This window comes from Arachis hypogaea, chromosome 16, assembly GCF_003086295.3.
Source record: "Arachis hypogaea cultivar Tifrunner chromosome 16, arahy.Tifrunner.gnm2.J5K5, whole genome shotgun sequence".
NCBI lineage: Eukaryota > Viridiplantae > Streptophyta > Magnoliopsida > Fabales > Fabaceae > Arachis > Arachis hypogaea.
Genome location: NC_092051.1, coordinates 94498478 through 94512082, shown reverse-complemented (window position 1 = coordinate 94512082; position 13605 = coordinate 94498478). Strand labels below are relative to the sequence as shown.

General features: G+C 37.6%; 2 non-coding genes across 2 annotated transcripts; both read left to right on the top strand.

The window, feature by feature from the left end:
• The first annotated feature begins 413 nt into the window (after window positions 1-413).
• Window positions 414-521, top strand: LOC112760455 (small nucleolar RNA R71). The gene has a single exon (XR_003180894.1). It is a non-coding gene; the product is annotated as a small nucleolar RNA R71 (small nucleolar RNA).
• Window positions 522-7194: 6673 nt separating this feature from the next.
• On the top strand, window positions 7195-7298 carry LOC112760309 (small nucleolar RNA R71). Its single transcript, XR_003180756.1, has one exon. It is a non-coding gene; the product is annotated as a small nucleolar RNA R71 (small nucleolar RNA).
• Window positions 7299-13605: the final 6307 nt, after the last annotated feature.

Sequence of the window (13605 nt, the reverse complement as noted above, 5' to 3'; positions counted from 1 at the left end):
TTATAGGTGTTTTCATAAGGTTCACCCATGTAATTTACCTCTGCTATTGCAGGGTTCTCAGGATCATAAGCTTCTTCTTCAGAAGATGCCTCTTGAGTACTGTTGGATGCAGCTTGCATTCCATTCAGACTTTGAGAAATCATATTGACTTGCTGAGTCAATATTTTATTCTGAGCCAATATAGCATTCAGAGTATCAATTTCAAGAACTCCCTTCTTCATAGGCGTCCTAATATTCACAGGATTCCTTTCAGAAGTGTACATGAACTGGTTATTAGCAACCATGTCGATGAGTTCTTGAGCTTCTGCAGGCATTTTTTTTAGGTGAATGGATCCACCTGCAGAGGTATCCAATGACATTTTGGCTAATTCAGACAGACCATCATAGAATATGTCTAGGATGGTCCATTCTGAAAGCATGTCAGAAGGACACTTTTTGGTCAGTCCTTTGTATCTCTCTCAAGCTTCATAGAGGGATTCACCTTCTTTCTGTCTGAAGGTTTGAACATCCACTCTAAGCTTACTCAGCTTTTGAGGAGGAAAGAACTTGGCTAAGAAAGCCTTGACCAGCTTATCCCAAGATTTCAGACTATCCTTAGGTTGAGATTCCAACCATACTCTACCTCTGTCTCTTACAGCAAAAGGGAAAAGCATGAGCCTGTAGACTTCAGGATCTACTCCATTAGTCTTAACAGTATCACATATCTGCAAGAATTTAGTTAAGAACTGAAAGGGATCTTCAGATGGAGGTCCATGAAACTTGCAGTTCTGCTGCATCAGAGAAACTAATTGAGGTTTAAGCTCAAAATTGTTTGCTCCAATGGCAAGAATGGAGATGCTTCTTCCATGTAAATTGGAATTAGGTGCAGTAAAGTCACCAAGCATCCTCCTTGCATTATTATTATTTTCGGCTGCCATCTCCTCTTCCTATTCGAAAATTTCTGAAAGGTGCTTGCTGGATTGTTGTAATTTAGCTTCTCTTAGTTTCCTCTTCAGAGTCCTTTCAGGTTCTGGATCTGCTTCAACAAGAATGTTCTTGTCCTTGCTCCTGCTCATATGAAAAAGAGGGACAGAAAAATAATAATAATAGGGGTCCTTTTTACCACAGTATAGAGGTCCCTGTGTGAGTAGAAAAAAAGAAGAAGAAAAAATTCTAACACAGATGGAAGAGGGGGTTCGAATTTGGGTGAGATGAAGTGTTAGTAGATGAATAAATAAATAGAAGGAGATAAGAGAGAGAGAGAATTTTCGAAAATAATTTTTGAAAAAGAGTTAGTGATTTTCGAAAATAGTTTTTGAAAAAGGTTAGTAATTTTTTTCGAAAATTAGGAATAAGATTAAAATAATTAGTTAATTAAAAAGAAATTTTGAAAAAGAGGGAAGATATTTTCGAAAATTAGAGAGAGAGAGTTAGTTAGGTAGTTTTGAAAAAGATAAAAAACAAACAAAAAGTTAGTTAGTTAGTTGAAACAAATTTTGAAAATCAGTTTTTTAAAAAGATAAGAAGATAAGAAGTTAGAAAAGATATTTTAAAATCAAATTTTGAAAAAGATAAGATAAGGAGATATTTTTGAAAAGATATGATTGAAATTAGTTTTGAAAAAGATTTGATTTTTAAAATCACAATTAATGACTTGATTCACAAAAAATCACAAGATATGATTCTAGAACTCAAAGTTTGAATCTTTCTTAACAAGAAAGTAACAAACTTGAAATTTTTGAATCAAAACATTAATTGATGATGTTATTTTCGAAAATTAGGAGATAAAGATAAGAAAAAGATTTTTGAAAAAGATTTTTATAATTTTCGAAAATAAATAAGAAAAATGAAAAAGATTTGATTTTTGAAAAAGATTTTGAAAAAGATAAGATTTTTAAATTGAAAATTTGATTTGACTCATAAAAAACAACTAAATTTTAAAAAGTCAACTCAAATTTTCGAATTTATGAGAAGAAAAAGGGGAAGATATTTTTTTTTTGATTTTTAAATTTTTATGATGAGAGAGAAAAATACTAAAAATGCTCAATGCATGGAAATTTTAGATCAAAACAATGAATGCATGCAAGAATGCTATGAATGTCAAGATGAACACCAAGAACACTATGAAGATCATGATGAACATCAAGAACATATTTTTGAAAAATTTTTGATGCAAAGAAAACATGCAAGACACCAAACTTAGAGATCTTTCATGTTCAGACACTATGAATGCAAAAATGCACATGTAAAACAAGAAAAGATGCAAAACAAGAAAACATCAAGAACAAACAAGAAGATTTACCAAGAATAACTTGAAGATCATGAAGAACACTATGAATGCATGAATTTTTCGAAAAATACAAGATGAATATGCAATTGACACCAAACTTTCAACTTGACTCAAGAATCAAACAAGAAACATGAAATATTTTTGATTTTTATGATTTTATGATTTTTTTTTGTATTTTCTTTTAAATTTTTTTTTCGAAAATTATTTTGAAAAAGAAAAATAAGGATTCCAAAATTTTTAATATGAATTCCAGGAATCTTATGCTCTTTAGTCTAAAGCTCCAATCAAAGGGTCAGGCATGGCTTAATAGCCAGCCAAGCTTTAGTATGTAACTTAGACATGACACGCCTGACATACCCTATTCAAAAGAATTAGACATGGCTTTACAGCCAGCCAGGCTTCAACATGTTTCATGAAACACTAGAATTCATTCTTAAAAATTCTGAAGAAAAATATATTTTTGAAAACATTTTTATTTTAAATTTTTTTTCGAAAACAAAGGAGAAATTTTTGAAAACAAAACAAAAAGAAAATTACCTAATCTGAGCAACAAGATGAACCGTCAGTTGTCCAAACTTGAACAATCCCCGGCAACGGCGCCAAAAACTTGGTGCACGAAATTGTGATCTCAGGTAACGGTGCCAGAAACTCTGTACGCACGTCTTAATAAATCGTTTTTCATTCACAACTTTGATACAACTAACCAGTAAGTGCACTGGGTCATCCAAGTAATAAACCTTACGTGAGTAAGGGTCGATCCCACAGAGATTGTTGGTATGAAGCAAGCTATGGTCACCTTGTAAATCTCAGTCAGGCGGATATAAAATAGTTATGGAGTTTTCGAAATTTAATAACAAAATAAACATAAAGTAAGGATAGAAACACTTATGTATATCATTGGTGAAAATTTCAGATAAGTGTATAAAGATGCTTTCGTTCCTCTGAACCTCTGCTTTCCTGCTATCTTCATCCAATCAGTCTTACTCCTTTCAATGGCTGGCTTTATGTAAGGACAGCACCGTTGTCAATGGCTACTTTTAATCCTCTCTGGAAAATGGTCCGATGCGCTGTCACTGCATGGCTAATCGTATGGAGGCATCACCCTTGCCAATGGCTGCATCCCATCCTCTTGTGAAAATGGTCCAAATGCTCTGTCACAGCACGGCTAATCATCTGAGGTTCTCGATCATACTGGAATAGGATTCACCCTCCTTTTGCGTCTGTCACTACGCCCAGCACTCGCGAGTTTGAAGTTTGTCACAGTCATTCAATCCCAGAGTCCTACTCGGAATACCACAGACAAGGTTTAGACTTTCCGGACTCTCATGAATGCCGCCATCAATCTAGCTTATACCACGAAGATTCTGATTAAGAGATCCAAGAGATACTCATTCAATCTAAGGTAGAACGGAAGTGGTTGTCAGGCACGCGTTCATAGGGAATGATGATGATTGTCACGTTCATCACATTCAGGTTGAAGTGCGAATGAATATCTTAGAAGCGGAATAAGTTGAATTAAATAGAAAAACAGTAGTACTTTGCATTAATCTTTGAGGAACAGCAGAGCTCCACACCTTAATCTATGGAGTGTAGAAACTCTACCGTATGAAAATACATAAATGAAAGGTCCAGGCATGGCCGAATGGCCAGCCCCCAAAACAAGATCACAGGATCAAAAATACAATCCCGGATCTTCCAAAGATGTCTAATACAATAGTAAAAAGTCCTATTTATAATAAACTAGCTACTGGGGTTTACAGAAGTAAGTAATTGATGCCTAAATGCACTTCCGGGGCCCACTTGGTGTGTGCTTGGGCTGAGCTTGAGTGTTACACGTGCAGAGGTCATTCTTGGAGTTGAACGCCAGTTTGTAACGTATTTCTGGCGTTCAACTCTGGCTTGTGACGTGTTTCTGGCGTTTAACTCCAGACAGCAGCGTAGAACTGGCGTTCAACACCCTTTTACGTCATCTAAACTTGGCCAAAGTATGAACTATTATATATTGCTGGAAAGCCCTGGATGTCGAATTTCCAACGCAATTGGAAGCACGCCATTTTGAGTTTTGTAGCTCCAGAAAAGCCATTTTGAGTCCAGGGAGGTCAGAATCCAACAGCATCAGCAGTCCTTCTTCAACCTCTGAATCTGATTTTTGCTCAAGTCCCGCAATTTCAGCCAGAAAATACCTGAAATCACAGAAAAATACACAAACTCATAGTAAAGTCCAGAAATGTGAATTTAACATAAAAACTAATGAAAACATCCCTAAAAGTAACTAGATTCTACTAAAAACATACTAAAAACAATGCCAAAAAGCGTATAAATTATCCGCTCATCAGTGCCTCTCCTTTTCCTAAAAAGATAAAAGAAGAAAAGGAAGAATTAATCATCATAAAAAAAAACAATTTAAACTTTTCGGCTAGAATAATAAAAAGAAGAAAAGATTTTGTTTATTCATGAACTCCAACTAACTAACTAACTGTGTATCCTTATATGCACATTGGTGGCACCATGGGGTGACACCAAACTTAGTTTGGAGCACTGTGATGAAAAGTTCTGTTCAAAGCTCCAAGACTAGCATGCTCTCAGTTGCATTCATGGTTTCTTGGCACGCTTTGAACACCAAACTTATTCTTCACTATATACTGCAATATAAGGATTTCACCAAGTGTTTGTCAAGTTTGGGTTGGAATTCATGAATATTGACTTATTCACTAGTAAAAGCTCATAAAACATGGGTTGCCTCCCATGAAGCGCTTCTTTAGCGTCACTAGCTTGACGTTTCTCCTTCATCAGGGAGGTTGATAATGCTTCAAGTCCTCCCCTCTTGCCTTGAACTTATATCCATTGGTTGTATCAATGATCTCTACATGTTCCAAGGAGAGAACTCTGTTGATAGTGAAGACCTTAGGTAATTGAGATGGTACAGTGGGGAGATTAGGGGGATATCTGGGAAGTAAGCTGAGATCACTTTATCTCTTGGAGAGAAGTCTTCTGTAGGGATCTTCTTATTCCTCCACCCCCTTAGTACCTTCTTCTTTGTCCCTTTTGATGTTGCCTTGCTCTTGGTGACTTCTTCTTCTATGGGAATTTTGTTGTTGTCTTCACATGTCTCTGGTGGTTTAGGTTCCTCCAGCTTTTCCTTGAGTTGTGACAACTGCTTATTTCCTTGTTCATCAACCAAGGGCTTTCCCAGATGGGCTGGTTGTGCTTCAGTGCTTGCTTCCTCTGTCAGCATCTCATTATGATCATTGCTTGGTTCTTTGTTTTCTTGGTCTGTTTCTTGTGAGAGTTTGAAGACGTTAAAGCTGAGTCGTTCATCATGGATCCTCAATATTAGCTCCCCTCGCTCCACATCTATGAGTGCTCTGGCTGTAACTAGGAATGGTCTTCCCAATATGATTGGGTGAGTGTGACTCTCTTCCATGTCCAAGATGACAAAGTCTGTGGGAAGAAAGTATTTCCTAACCTTTAACAACATGTTTTCCACCACCCCTATTGCTTGTTTTTGAGTTTTGTCAGCCAGGCTGATGACTACATCTGTGGGCAATATCTCATTGATCTGCAGCCTCTTCACCAGGGATAAGGGCATTAAGTTGATGCTTGCTCCTAAATCACAGAGTGCTCTATCAAACATTATTTCTCCTATGGCACAGGGGACATAAAAACTCCCTGGATCTTTTTTTTTTGTAGGCAACTGTGGTTGAATGAGGGAATTGCACTCCTTGTTCATCACTATAGTTTGGCCTCCCTTGAGTGAGCTTTTCCTGGGAAGCAGCTCCTTCATATACTTGATGTATGCAGGCATTTGTTGAATAGTCTTGATGAATGGTATGTTGACATGCAGAGATGCAAAAAAATCTAGAAACCTTGAGTATATTCTCTTCTCCACAACACCATTGAGCAGTTGGGGAAAAGGTGCATAGAGTCTCAGCAGCTTCTGTTGTGAGATTTCTGGTTCTTGATGATCTTTTTTCTTCTTCTCTACTGAGGTATCTTCAGGTTGTTCTGACAGCTTGCTTGGCTTGTCCTTAGTCTCCTTATCACTTATAGTGACCATCTTGCAATCTTCCCATCTTACTTTCTTTGTTTCACCTCTCGGATTCTTCTCTGTGTCACTTGGAAATCCATCTGTGGGTTTGGGAATTTGCTCAGAGAGATACCCAACTTGAGATTCCAACCTCTTGATTGTGTCTCCCTGATTCTTGAAACTGGCTCGCACTTCCTCCTTGAACACCTTGTTGTCTTGAATCTCCTTTCCTATGCCTTCAAGTAGATTCTCAATCCTTGAGAGTCTATCATCAAACGATTGTAGATCATGATTAGAGGTGGAAGGATGAGGTAAGTTATTTTGGTTTTGATGTGGATGTGGAGAGGTGTTGTTATTGGGGTGTTGATATGGTCTAGATGTGAAGTGTTGGTGGCTTGCATTGTTGGGATTTGGGCGTCTTTGATCAAGGCTTTGGTCTTGTTGATTTCTCCACCCAAAGTTTGGGTGATTCCTCCATCCAGGGTTGTAGGTCTTGGAGTATGGATCATGGTTTTGCCTAGGTGAATTCCCAATGTAGTTGGCTTGCTCCTGTCTACCCTCTGTTTCTTCATTCACTCCTTCCTGGTTTGTTGATGAAGTGGTGATTACTGGTACTTGGTTCCTCTCCATCTTCTTGGTGAGGTCAGCCAGCTGCTGGGTAATGAGCTTGTTCTGAGCCAGCAGAGCATCTACATTGTTTAGCTCCATCACTCCTCTAGTGTTCCCTCTTTCGAAAGCATAGAAGTAGTCATTCTCTTCTACAGTTTCAATGACATCTATGGCCTCCTCAATAGTCTTCTTCTTGTTCAAAGAACTTCCGGATGAATGGTCTACGGCCTTCTTTGACTCATAAGAGAGCCCTTCATAGAAAATGTGCAGCTGCACCCATTCATTGAACATGTCAGGTGGACACCTCCTTGTTAGGTCCTTAAACCTCTCCCATGCTTCATACAGAGTCTCACCATCTTGTTGCCTGAAAGTTTGGACCTCAGCTCTCAGCCTATTGATTCGTTGAGGGGGGTAAAATCTTGCTAAGAATTTGTTCACCACATCTTCCCAAGTTGTCAAGCTCTCCTTTGGGAAAGACTCCAGCCACTTGGCTGCCTTATCCTTGAGTGAGAATGAAAATAAGAGCAGTCTATAGGCATCAGGATGAACACCATTAGACTTCATTGTGTCACATATTCTCAGGAAGGTGGTTAGATGCTGATTGGGGTCTTCTTGGACACTTCCTCCGAACAAACAGTTGTTCTGAACAAGGGTGATAAGCTGTAGTTTTAGTTCAAAATTGTTGGCATAGATGGTTAGCTTTTGAATGCTACTTCCACAGTTTCCTGGGTTTGGATTGATGTAAGAGCCTAGAACTCTTCTATCCTCCCCAGCATGATTTGCTCGACCTCTTCCGCCATGGTTGTGAGTCTCTTCTTCATGATGGTTTTCCATGTTTTCTTCTATGTTTGGTTCAAAGTATTCCTCAAAGTGTTCCTCCTCTTCTTCAGCACCAACTACACATTTTTCTCTTGCCTCCCTCCTTAGTCTAAGGAAGGTTCTCTCAAGTTCAGAATCAAAGGAAGTTGAAGCCCCGCTTCTTCTCCCTGTCATACAACCAACAAGTACAAGCAAAGGGAATAGGTGCAGAAAGTATATCTGTCAGAATTACTATTAGTGTGAGTGATGCAATATCTCAAACAGTTAGTGGGTTAGTGAAATGAATGGTAAATAACAAAGAAAAAGTGGGGGAAGGGAAGAAATTAACTAAAACAGAAAGTAAATGACTCAACTAGAAAATTGAATCAAACAAAAATAAAATGCTCAATCTAGTTATCCTCCAATTTAATCATTGTTGATGCACAATCAATCCCCGGCAACGGTGCCATAAACTTGATGCACGAAAAACTTGTCTCATAACAAATTTTCTTCGGCAAGTGTACCGAATTTGTCGTCAAGTAAAAACTCACAATAGAGTGAGGTCGAATCCCACAAGGATTGATTGATCAAGCAACTTTAATTAGAGGAATATTCTAGTTGAGCTAATCAGAATTTGAGTTGAGAATTGCAGAAAATTAAATGGCGGGAAAGTAAATAATAGCAAAGTAAATGCTAGAAATAAAAAGCTGAATGTAAATGACGGAAAGTAAATTGCAGAATCTTAAATGGGAATGGGAAAATTGCTCATAAAAGTAAATGACTGAAATTAAAGAGAATGGGTAAGATCAGGAATGGGGAGTTCATTGGCTCAGGAGATGTTGCATTCTCCGGATCAATTTCATTTTCATCTCTTCCTCAATCAATGCACTCATTGATCTCCTTGGCAATCTTAAGTGATCGAATTACAATTTCTTGTAATTCAATCTCTCAAATCTTGATCAATAGCCAATTCTTTGGTCAATTGCTCATGAGAAGAGATGAAGTATGGTCACTGATTATACCACATGCATTTCCCAAATCAAGTGTTGAGAGGATTATAGTCACATATCCATCCAAACCCAATTTGGTCCAGCATGAGAAAGCATTTCTAGCATGATCTCTTCATTCCTCTTTCAAGGTTCAGAAGAGATCCAAGTATGAATAGCTTCTTTTCCAAGATAACTACCCAATTGGATGAAGATCGAAAGCTTTCAAGTAAAATCAAGAGAAAAGATAGAAGAAGAATAATGAAAACTAGTATTGATCCATCAAATTACAACAGAGTTCCCTAACCCAATGAAAAGGGTTTAGTTATTCATAGCTCTGGAAAATAAAAACAAAGATGGAGAATACATAATGAAAACTAGAAGTGCAGAGGAAGTAAATATAGAGAGTAGTTCTATGCCCAGAGGCTCCCTATAATTTCCAACTCTGTAAATAATTTAAAGCTACTCCTATATATACTACTCTTCTAGTTGGCTCTTCAAGTTTTGGGTCTGGGCTTTTGGATCTTGAGTTTGAAGCAGTTATCTTCTTCATTGGGCTTGGCTTTACTTGCAGAGAGAAATTGTGAAGTGGGCAGAGACTTTAGCTCAGGGCGTTAGTGGTGTTAACGTTCAGTGAAAATATGGGTTCGAGAACGTTAATGACATTCAACTTTTTCACTAACGTTCCTCACCCAAGTAAGAGCCACGTTAACCTCAACGTTAGTGGCACAAACGTTGCCACTAACGTTGCCTCTTTGTCCTTCGCGCACGTTATTGGGACTCAACTTTCCCAATAACGTTGAGAAGCCTTCCCCTTCCCATCGTTGGAGTCCACGTTAACTTAGTTAACGTGGCTCTTTTAACGTAGGCTTGCCAACCTTCGAGAACATTAGTGACACTTAACATTGTCATTAACGTTCTAATGTACCCCTTAGCTCCCATGTTAGAGTCCACGTTAACTAGGTTAACGTGGCTTCTAACGTGGCTGTGCTAGCCATCTCCAACGTTAGTGACAAAATTGAATGTCACTAACGTTGGCTCATCATCCCTCTCTTCACGTTAGCTTCCACGTTAACTAAGTTAACGTGGGAGTTAATGTGGCTCATTGTGGCTTGTGTTGGCTCCTTCCAACGTTAGTGACAATGTTTGGTGTCACTAACGTTGTCGACCACCTAGTTTTCTCACGTTAGCTTCCACGTTAACTAGGTTAACGTGGGAGTTAACATGGCTTCTTGTGACTTGGCCAACGTTAGTGAGAAAGTTGAATGACACTAACGTTGGCGTCCCCCTTTACTTCTTAACGTTAGAGGCCACGTTAACTAAGTTAACGTGGCAACTAACGTGGCCACTTATGAGCTTGGTCCAACGTTAGTGATAATGTTAAGTGTCACTAACGTTGGCTCCATTTCCTTTCTTCCACGTTAGAGTTCACGTTAACTTAGTTAACGTGACTCTTAACGTGGGCAATGATGGCTTCGAGAGCGTTATTGGCAATTACTTTTCTCATTAACTTTGCAAGTTACTCCCATTCCACGTTAGTGTTAACGTTAGTGTAACTAATGTAGCCAATAATGTGGTTCTTCTTTGCTTCCTTTGTCCTGAAATCAAGCAATAAAGTGCATCAAAGTTCTAGTCCAAGTCATGGGAAATGCAACATCCAATTTGTCCTTAAATTCATGCAAAATCCTCATGAAATCATGTAAAGTGCACAATGTATGCTTGAATCAAGATGTAAGTGAATATCTACCCAAAACGAGCTTATTTCCTAAGGAAATGCATGAAACTACCCTAAAAATAGTAAAGAAAAGGTCAGTGAAACTGGCCAAAATGCCCTGGCATCAGGTTCTCAACTACATGGTAGCTACAATATGTAAGTAAGAGAGCAATATAAGCAAAGGGCCTATCAACTAACACTTGATGCAAGAGTAAAGTTTAAGCATAAGTAAATAGCATGAAGAGAACACTCAGAAGTATCAAGTTCAAATAGGAAAGAGTGGGTCATGAAAGACAATATGAGTTCATATCAATGCACATTATAAAAAATTAAGCATTGACCCAAAAATTTTACCACCCAATCAATATCAAATAAGTCAAGAAGCACCAAAATGATCTAAGAAATATTCAACAGTTAAGTAAGAACATTCAACACCAATGAAAGAAATAGCAAACTTGGAAAATAAAATAAAAACAACCTACAAAACCAAGTTAAAATGTAATGAATGAAAGTATGCAAATGTGATGAACAAAAGAAAATAAAAGATGAGAAAAATAAGAAGTGAAAATTTAAAAAGAGGGAGAAGGAGAAGTGGAGAAAAATGATTGAAAAAAAAATGTTGAGAGAAGTAAAAAGAAGAGAAATAAAAGAAATGGGAGAAGGAAAGAAAATAGAAGAAGAAAGGAGAGAGAAGAAAGAAGAAAGAAGAAAAAGGAGAAAAGAAAAGAAAAAAAAAGAGGGCAGAAACAGAGCGCGAAAGCAATGCGCGCGCAAGGGCCACGTGTGCGCGTGAAAAGCAGGAAGGGCAAGTGACGCGTAAGCGTCCCCCACGCGTACGCGTGGTCGTAAATTGTGCTCTTCGCACAAAAACTGCACAACTCCAGCACAACTCTCTAGTTTTTGTACCAGGAGTTCCAACATCAGCATACGACGCGTGCGCGTCGTCCACGCTCACGCGTGGAGCTCCCCCCCTTTTTTTAAAGAAGCCTAAAATAGAATTAAACACTCTCCTAACCTGTAAACACTCTAAACTAACCAAAATTCAAATCTAACTAAAAATCTTTTAGTTTTTGAAATTTTTTTCAAAGACAATGCAAACAAAAATTGTACTTCAAGCAAGATGCAATTCAAAAATAACTATTCTAATCAAAATATGAATCTAATAAGCAACCTAGCAATCAAAGCAATTTGTACAAGAGTATAGAAAATAAGAAAAACTACCTACAATGGCAACTCAATTCATTCATTATATATATATACAAGAGAATGGAAAGAGTTTACCATGGTGGGGTGTCTCCCACCTAGCACTTTTATTTATTGTCCTTAAGTTGGACTTATAGAGAGGCTCTTTGTCAAGGTGGCTTGTGCTTGTACTCTTCCTTGAACTTCCACCAATGCTTGGACTTCTAATAAGCTCCAAAATTCAAAATCAATAGCACCAAGCTTTGATGAAGTTCCACACAAGCTAAGGGCTCCCAAAGTTGATCTTCACATATTCCTATATCCCAAATCTTATTTCTACACCCATCTTCAAGTTGATCAAGACAATTCCATTTGGGTGGCAAGTGATCCAAATTTTCAAGTAAACACCAAAGCATCTTCCTAGACCCTAAACCAACCATTGCACTTAGACTTTGAGTTTCCAACCATAAGGAACCTTGATTGGCATTTTCACCCATTAACCAATTCTCTCTTGCTCTTAACTCCACAAAGAGCTCTAAGTTGCCCATCCGTCTCAAGCAAACCATATTTGAGTGGGAAAGTAAAGCTTAGGGATAAGAGTTTTACCCACTTGAATGTTGTATTGGATGGTGACTTAGGAAGGGACGTCTTGATGAATCCACATTTGATGATATTTATTTGCTCTATTTGGGTGGATTTCATCAACTCTTCTTGCACTTATTCATTGAAATAGCATAGTTTCATGATTTCTTCCTAAATTGTGCTTGAAAGTGAAAACATACTTTTTAGGCCTTATAATTGCTAAATTTTATCCACTTTAATTCCGTATGATGCCTTGATGTGTTTGCTAAGTGATTTCAGGTTTTCAAGGCAAGCATGGGTTGAAGAAGTGAGGAAAGAGCATGCAAAAGGGAAGAAACCATGAAGAAATGGAGTTTGGAAGTTTCAGCACGTGTGCGTACGCACAATGAACATTTGTGAGCGACGTGTACGCGTGACCCACGCATATGTGTGGATGGATTTTTGTGCAAATGACGCGTACGCATGACCCACGCATACGCGTGACCCGAGTTACGTCAGCTCATTAATTGCAAATCGTTGGGGGCAAATTCTGGGCCTCTAAAACCCAGTCCAACTCATTTCTGAAGCTATTTCAACCCCAATTCAAGTGGAAACAGGGGGGAGGGGGGAAATTAGGTTTAGTTTTTATGATGTTTTTTCTTAGTTTCTAGAGAGAGAAGCTTCCCCCTCTCTCTAGAATTAGGGTTTTTAGCTTAGTTTTCTTTTAATTTCAGCACTTTAATTCTTGTTTTAGTGCAGTTTCATTTATGTTTCTATGATTTCTTGTCCTTATCTTCTTCATCTCTTTTGTTGTTTTCTCTTTTATTTCATTTTCATGTTATGAATACTTTTGTCATTTTAATTCTAATTAATGCAATTTTATGTTTCCATGTCATTTATTGTTTTCTTTAGTTGTCATTGTCATTTTCTTGTTTTGGTAGCTTTAGAATTTACTTTATTGCATTTTAATATTATTTTATTTTCATGCACACCAAGTGTTTGATAAAATGCTTGGCTTAATTTTCACTTAGTTTTTCTCCACTCTTGGCTTGAAATTGTTGACTTTGGTGATCCTTGAGTCATTGATGTCCATTCTTGTTTGATATATTAGAATAGTTAGTTGATTTGGTTTTTCTTGACTCTATGTGACCCCTTAGTGTTGACATAGGACTTAGGGATTGAAATTAACTATGCCTATTTGACTTATCTTCGATGTAAGGTTGACTAAGTAGGATTAACTCTTCATAATCATCATATGTTTGTGGTCAATGATTAGGATAGGTAGCCTTAGCCTTCAATTACTTGCCAAGAGGTTTCTTGCATTTTAAGTTTCCTTTACTTGTATTTAATTGCTTTGACTTTTATTGTGTTGACTTTTATTGCTTTGATGTTTAAATTCTTGCATGTTTAATTTTCACACTCTTGGTTGAGAAATTGGATGTTTGGGTGGAATTGAGTT